The following is an 8,335-nucleotide window of genomic DNA, read 5'->3' on the forward strand; positions in this document are numbered from 1 at the left end:
TCATGCCCCCTCTGTAATGGAGAAATTAGGGATCTTTGAGGTGCAAGCTGCAAAAATCTCACTAGAAATGGCAGACAACTCAGAAAACAAGCCCATGGACTTGTAGAGGATGTTCTGTTAAGGTTGAAAGCCATTACATTCCTACTGATTTCATAGTCCTAGAGACTGGAAGTGCATGATGAATCCATCATCCTTGGCAGACCATTCCTGGCCACAGCAAAGGCTGTGATTGATGTTGATAGAGAGAGTTGATCATTCAAGTGAATGAAGAATCCATGGTGTTTAAGGCCCAAGGATATCCCTCTATCATCATGGAGAAGAAGCATGAAGAGCTTCTCTCAAAACAGAGCCAAGCAGAGCCCCCACAGTCAAACTCTAAGTTTGGTGTTGGGAGGCCACAACCAAAATCTAAGTTTGGTGTTGAAACCCCACATTCAAACTCTAATTTTGGTGTTGGGAGTTTCAACAAGGTTCTGAGTGTTTCTGAGGCTCCATGGGAGTCCTCTGTCAAGCTAATGACACTAAAGAAGCGCTTGTTGGGAGGCAACCCAATGTTTTATAATTAATTATTTTCTTTTGTTATTTTATCTTTTTTGTAGGTTGATGATCATAAGAAGTCACAAAACAATGAAAAAAGCAAAAACAAATGAAAAATAGGAAAAAACCACACCCTGGAGGAAGATGCTGCTGGCGTTCAAACGCCAGTCAGCCTAGCATTGGGCGTTTTAACGCCCAGTCTGGCACCTTTCTGGGCGTTTAACGCCAGAAAGGGCACCAGACTGCGTTAAACGCCAGTAAAGGGCAACAACCTGGCGTTAAACGCCAGGAATGGGCACCAGCCCGGCGTTTAACGCCAGAAATGGGTCAAAACGTGGATTTTGATGCCATTTGGTGCAAGGATGACTTTTCCTTGACACTACAGGATCTGTGGACCCCACAGGACCCTACCATCACTCTCTCTCTTCTTCCCCCATTCACCAATCACCTCAACACCTCTTCCCCAAAAACCCCTCACCTATCAAATCCCATCTTTCTCTTCACCACTCACATCCATCCTTCATAAAACCCCACCAACCTCACCCTTCAAATTCAAACCACTTCCCTCCCAAACCCACCCTCAAATGGCCGAACACACTACCCTCCCCCTCTTCCTCATTTCTTCTTCTTCTACTCCTTTCTTTCTTCTTTTGCTCGAGGACGAGCAAACATTTTAAGTTTGGTGTGGTAAAAGCGTTGCTTTTTTTTCGTTTTTCCATAACCATTATGGCACCAAAGGCCGGAGAAACCTCTAAAAGAGGAAAGGGAAAGCAAAAGCTTCCACCTCCGAGTCATGGGAGATGGATAGATTTCTCTCAAAGGTGCATCAAGACCACTTCTATGAAGTTGTGGCCTTGAAGAGGTGATCCCCGAAGTCCCCTTTTTACTCAAAAGGGTGAATATCCGGAGATCCGCCATGAGATCCAAAGAAGAGGTTGGAAGTTCTCACCAACCCCATTCAACAAGTTGGAATCTTGATGGTTCAAGAGTTCTATGCCAATGCATGGATCACAAAGAACCATGACCAAAGTGTGAACCCGAATCCAAAGAATTATATCACTATGGTTCGGGGGAAATACTTGGATCTTAGTCCGGAGAGTGTGAGGGTGGCGTTCAACTTGCCTATGATGCAAGGAGATGAGCATCCTTACACTAGAAGGGTCAACTTTGATCAAAGGTTGGACCAAGTCCTCACAGTCATATGTGAAGAGGGCGCACAATGGAGGCAAGACTCAAGAGGAAAGCCGGTTCAATTGAGAAGGCATGACCTCAAGCCCGTGGCTAGAGGATGGTTAGAGTTCATACAACGCTCAATCATTCCCACTAGCAACCGGTCCGAAGTTACCATAGACCGGGCCATCATGATCCATAGTATCATGATTGGAGAGGAAATAGAGGTTCATGAGGTTATAGCTCAAGAACTCTATAAGTGGCAGACAAGACCTCCACTGTGGCAAGGTTAGCCTTTCCTCACCTCATTTGTCACCTCTGTTATTCAGTTGGAGTTGACATAGAGGGTGACATCTCCATTGATGAGGACAAGCCCATCACCAAGAAAAGGATGGAGTATACAAGGGACCCTACTCATCATGAGATCCCTGAGATTCCTCAAGGAATGAGTTTTCCTCCACAAAACTATTGGGAGCAACTGAATACCTCCCTAGGAGAGTTGAGTTCCAACATGGGACAACTAAGGGTGGAGCACCAAGAACACTCCATCATCCTTCATGAGATTAGAGAAGATCAAAGAATCATGAGGGAGGAGCAACAAAGACAAGGAAGAGACATTGAGGAGCTCAAGCACTCCATAGGACCTTCAAAAGCAAGGAAGAGCCGCCATCACTAAGGTGGACCCATTCCTTGATTTCCTTGTTATTTATTCTTCTGTTTTTCGAATTTTATGCTTTATGTTATCCATGTTTGTGTCTTATGATCATTAGTGTCTTAGTGTCTATGCCTTAAAGTTATGAATGTCCTATGAATCCATCACCTTTCTTGAATAAAAATGTGCTTAATTGAAAAAGGAAGAATTGCATGAATTTTGAATTTTATAATAGTTTAATTATTTTGATGTGGTGGCAATATTTTTGTTCTCTGAATGTATGTGTAAACAGTGCATATGTATCTTGAATTTGTGGTTCATGAATGTTGGCTCTTGAAAGAATGATGAAAAGGAGACATGTTACTGAGATCTGAAAAATCAATAAAATGATTCTTGAAGCAAGAAAAAGCTATTCAAAAAAAAAAAAAAAAAAACCGAAAAAAAAAAAATCGAAAAAAAAGAAAGAAAAGAAAGAAAAAGAAAAGAAATAAAGTTGTGATCCAAGGCAAATAAGAGTGTGCTTAAGAACCCTGGACACCTCTAATTGGGGACTTTAGCAAAGCTGAGTCACAATCTGAAAAGGTTCACCCAATTATGTGTCTGTGGCATGTATGTATCCGGTGGTAATACTGGAAGACAGAGTGCTTTGGGCCACAGCCAAGACTCAATAAATAGCTATGTTCAAGAATCATCATACTTTACTAGGAGAATCATTAACACTATCTGGACTCTGAGTTCCTAAAGAAGCCAACCATTCTGAATTTCAAGGGATAGATTGAGATGCCAAAACTGTTCAGAGACAGAAGGTTAAAAGCCCCGCTCATCTAATTAATACTGATCTTCACAGATGTTTTTGGAATTCATTGCATATTCTCTTCTTTTGATCTTATTTGATTTTCAGTTGCTTGAGGACAAGCAACAATTTAAGTTTGGTGTTGTGATGAGCGGATAATTTGTATACTTTTTGGCATTGTTTTTAGTATGTTTTTGATATCTTTTAGTTAGATTTTAGTACATTTTTATTAGTTTTTATTTAAAATTCACTTTTCTGGACTTTACTATGAGTTTGTGTGTTTTTCTGTGATTTCAGGTATTTTCTGGCTGAAATTGAGGGACCTGAGCAAAAATCTGATTCAGAGACCAAAAAGGACTGCAGATGCTGTTGGATTCTGACCTCCCTGCACTCGAAGTGGATTTTCTAGAGCTACAGAAGCCCAATTGGCGCGCTCTCAACGGCGTTGGAAAGTAGACATCCAGGCTTTCCAGCAATATATATAGTCCATACTTTGTCCAAGATTTGATGGCCCAAACCCGCGAAGCAATCCGGCCTCAGGAATTCCAGCGTTAAACGCCGGAACAGGAATAAAAGTTGGAGTTAAACGCCCAAACTGGCATGGGAGCTGGCGTTTAACTCCAGAAAAGGTCTCTACACGAATTTCCTTGATTGCTCAGCCCAAGCACACACCAAGTGGGCCCGGAAGTGGATTTTTATGTCATTTACTCATTTCTGTACACCTTAGGTTACTAGTTTACTATTAATAGGACCTTTTACTATTGTATTAGGAGACTTTGGTAGCTATCTTCACTTTTATGCTATCTTAGATCTTTGGGAGGCTGGCCATTCGGCCATGCCTAGACCCTGTTCTTATGTATTTCAACGGTGGAGTTTCTACACACCATAGATTAAGGGTGTGGAGCTCTGCTGTACCTCGAGTATTAATGCAATTACTATTGTTCTTCCATTCAATTCCGCTTATTCTTTTACCAAGATATCACTTGTTCTTCACCTATGAACAAGGTGACTGACAACCATTCTTGTTCTACAAGCATCTGAGGCTTAGTGAATATCTCTTGGATTTCCGATTGCACGATGCATGGTTGATCGCCTGACAACCGAGTGCTCGCCTGACAAACGAGCCAGCCATTCCGTGAGATCAGAGTCTTCGTGGTATAGGCAAGAACTGATGGCAGCATTCAAGAGAATCCGGAAGGTCTAACCTTGTCTGTGGTGTTCTGAGTAGGATTCAATGATTGAATGACTGTGACGTGCTTCAAACCCTGAGGGCGGGGGCGTTAGTGATAACGCAAAAGAATCACTGGATTCTATTCCACGCCTGATTGAGAACCGACAGATGAATTCCGCTATGCCGTGACAGGACATATGCAATCGCTTTCACTGAGAGGATGGGAGGTAGCTGCTGACAACAGTGAGACCCTACACGAGCTTGCCATGGAAAGGAGTAAGAAAGGATTGGATGAAGGCTGTAGGAAAGCAGAGAGACGGAAGGGAAGGCATCTTCATACACTTGTCTGAAGCTCATACACCAATGATATACATAAGTATCACTATCTTTATCTTCTATGTTATTTTCGTTCATCACCATATATATCTGAGTTTGCCTGACTAAGATTTACAAGATGACCATAGCTTGCTTCAATACTAACAATCTCCGTGGGATCGACCCTTACTCACGTAAGGTTTTATTACTTGGACGACCCAGTGCACTTGCTGGTTAGTTGTGCGAAGTTGTGTAATGCCATGGTATTAAGCGCACCAAGTTTTTGGAGCCATTACCAGGGATTATGAGAGTTGTGAAAAAGTATAGTTCACAATTTCGCCGACCACTCTCCATGGTGACAGAGGGATATCCTTGAGCCTTAAACACAAAGGATTCTTCATTCACTTGAATGATCAATTCGCCTCTATCAACATCAATCACAGCCTTTGCTGTGGCTAGGAAGGGTCTGCCAAGGATGATGGTTTCACCCATGCACTTCCCAGTCTCTAGGACTATGAAATCAGCAGGGATGTAATGGTCTTCAATCTTCACCAAAACATCCTCTACAAGTCCATGAGCTTATTTTCTTGAGTTGTCTGCCATCTCTAATGAGATTCTTGCAGCTTGCACCTCAAAGATCCATAGCTTCTCCATTACGGTGAGAGGCATAAGGTTTACACTTGACCCTAAGTCACACAGAGCCTTCTTGAAGGTCATGGTGCCTATGGTACAAGGTATTGAAAACTACCCAGGATCTTGTCTCTTTTGAGGTAATTTCTGCCTAGACAAGTCATCCAGTTCTTTGGTGAGCAAAGGAGGTTCATTCTCCCAAGTCTCATTTCCAAATAACTTGTCATTTAGCTTCATGATTGCTCCAAGGTATTTTTAGCAACTTGCTCTTCAGTGACATACTCATCCTCTTCAGAGGAAGAATACTCATCAGAGCTCATGAAAGGCAGGTAAGTCCAATGGAATCTCTATGGTCTCATTTTGAGCCTTAGATTCCCATGGTTCCTCATTGGGGAACTCAATGGAGGTCAGTGCACGCCCACTGAGGTCTTCCCCAGTGGCGTTCACTTCCTCTCCTTCCTCTCCAAATTCGGCCATGTTAATGGCCTTGCACTCTCCTTTTGGATTTTTTTCTGTGTTGCTTGGGAGAGTACTAGGAGGGAGTTCAGTAACTTTCTTGCTCAGCTGTCCCACTTGTGCCTCCAAGTTCCTAATGGAGGACCTTGTTTCAGTCATGAAACTTTGAGTGGTTTTGATTAGATCAGAGACCATGGTTGCTAAGTCAGAGGGGTTCTGCTTAGAATTCTCTGTCTGTTGCTGAGAAGATGATGGAAAAGGCTTGCCATTGCTAAACCTGTTTCTTCCACCATTATTGTTGTTGAAACCTTGTTGAGGTCTCTGTTGATCCTTCCATGAGAAATTTGGGTGATTTCTCCATGAAGAACTATAGGTGTTTCCATAGGGTTCTCCTAGGTAATTCACCTCTTCCATTGAAGGGTTCTCCGGATCATAGGCTTCTTCTTCAGATGAAGCATCCTTAGTACTGCTTGGTGCATTTTGCATTCCAGACAGACTTTGAGAAATCAAATTGACTTGTTGAGTCAATATCTTGTTCTGAGCCAGAATGGCATTCAGAGCATCAATCTCAAGAACTCCTTTCTTCTGATTAGTCCCATTGTTCACAGGATTCCTTTCAGAAGTGTACATGAATTGGTTATTTGCAACCATTTCAATCAGCTCTTGAGCTTCTGTAGGCGTCTTCTTCAAATGAAGAGATCCTCCAGCAGAGCTATCCAAAGACATCTTGGATAGTTCAGAGAGACCATCATAGAAAATACCTATGATGCTCCATTCAGAAAGCATGTCAGACGGACATTTTCTGATCAATTGTTTGTATCTTTCCCAAGCTTCATAGAGGGATTCTCCATCCTTCTGTCTGAAGGTTTGGACTTCCACTCTAAGCTTACTCAATTTTTGAGGTGGAAAGAACTTTGCCAAGAAGGCATTGACTAGCTTTTCCCATGAGTCCAGGCTTTCTTTAGGTTGTGAGTCCAACCATGTCCTAGCTCTGTCTCTTACAGCAAAAGGGAATAGCATAAGTCTGTAGACCTCAGGGTCAACCCCATTAGTCTTGACAGTGTCACAGATTTGCAAGAATTCAGCTAAAAACTGATGAGGATCTTCCAATGGAAGTCCATGAAACTTGCAATTCTGTTGCATTAGAGAAACTAATTGAGGCTTAAGCTCAAAGTTGTTTGCTCCAATGGCAGGGATAGAGATGCTTCTCCCATAGAAGTCGGGAGTAGGTGCAGTAAAGTCACCTAGCACCTTCCTTGCATTGTTGGCATTGTTGTTGTTTTCGGCTGCCATGGGTTCTTCTTCCTTGAAGATTTCTGTTAGGTCCTCTGCAGAGAGTTGTGCCTTAGCTTCTCTTAGCTTTTGCTTCAAGGTCCTTTCAGGTTCAGGGTCAGCTTCAACAAGAATGCCTTTGTCTTTGTTCCTGCTCATATGAAAGAGAAGAGAACAAGAAAATATGGAATCCTCTATGTCACAGTATAGAGATTCCTTGAGGTGTCAGAGGAAAAGAAAAGTAGAAGACAGAAGTAGAAGATTCGAACTTATCAAAGAAGAAGGAGTTCGAATTTTTTTCCATTAAGGAATAGTGTTAGTCTATAAATAGAAGGATGTTAGAGGAAAGGAAGTAATTTTCGCAAATTAAGTAAAAGACTTTGAAAACATTTTGAAAAACACTAATTGATTTTCGAAAATAAAAGTGGGAAAGAAATCAAGTGATTTTTGCAAAAGATTTTGAAATTAGAAGTCAAAAAGATTTGATTGAAAACTATTTTGAAGAAGATGAGGTTAAGAAGTTATGATTGATTTTTTTTTTAAAAAAATATGTGATTGAGAAGATATGATTTGAAAACAAAAATTTTTTAAAAGGATTTGATTTTAAAAGTTAATGACTTGCCTATCAAGAAAAGATGTGATTCAAACATTAAACCTTTCTCAACAGAAAAGGCAACATACTTGAAATGTTGAATCAAATCATTAATTGATAGCAAGTATCTTTGAAAAAGGAAAGAAATTGATTTTGAAAACATTTGATTGAAAAGATATGATATGAAAAAGATTTGATTTTGAAAAACTTTGAAAACTTGAAAAAAATTGATTTGAAAACAAAATCCTCCCCCTTGTGCCATCCTGGCGTTAAACGCCCAGAATGGTGCACATTCTGGCGTTTAACGCCCAAAACTATACCCTTTTGGGCGTTAAACGCCCAACCAGGTACCCTGGCTGGCGTTTAAACGCCAGTCTGTCCTTCTTCACTGGGCGTTTTGAACGCCCAGCTTTTTCTGTGTAATTCCTCTGCTGTATGTTCTGAATCTTCAATTCTCTGTATTATTGACTTGAGAAGACACAAATTAAAAATATTTTTGGGTTTTTAATAATCAAAATGCAACTAAAATCAAATAACAATGCATGCAAGACACCAAACTTAGCAGTTTGTATACTACTGACACTAATGAGAATGCATATGAGACACACAAAACACTCAAGTCAAGAGAATTTAAAGATTAGAGTAAGAAATCATCAATAACATCTTGAAGATCCTTAAGACACATGAATGAATGCATGCAATTGACACCAAACTTAAAATGAGACTAGTGTCTCAATAAGAAACATA

The 8,335-nt window shown here is 40.9% G+C and overlaps 1 non-coding gene across 1 annotated transcript; it reads left to right on the forward strand.

Moving 5' to 3' along the window:
* The first annotated feature begins 6,504 nt into the window (after positions 1–6,504).
* On the forward strand, positions 6,505–6,612 carry LOC130983883 (small nucleolar RNA R71). The gene has a single exon (XR_009087853.1). It is a non-coding gene; the product is annotated as a small nucleolar RNA R71 (small nucleolar RNA).
* The last annotated feature ends 1,723 nt before the right edge of the window (positions 6,613–8,335 follow it).

The sequence above is a fragment of the Arachis stenosperma genome, chromosome 5 (assembly GCF_014773155.1).
Source record: "Arachis stenosperma cultivar V10309 chromosome 5, arast.V10309.gnm1.PFL2, whole genome shotgun sequence".
Classification (NCBI taxonomy): Eukaryota; Viridiplantae; Streptophyta; class Magnoliopsida; order Fabales; family Fabaceae; genus Arachis; species Arachis stenosperma.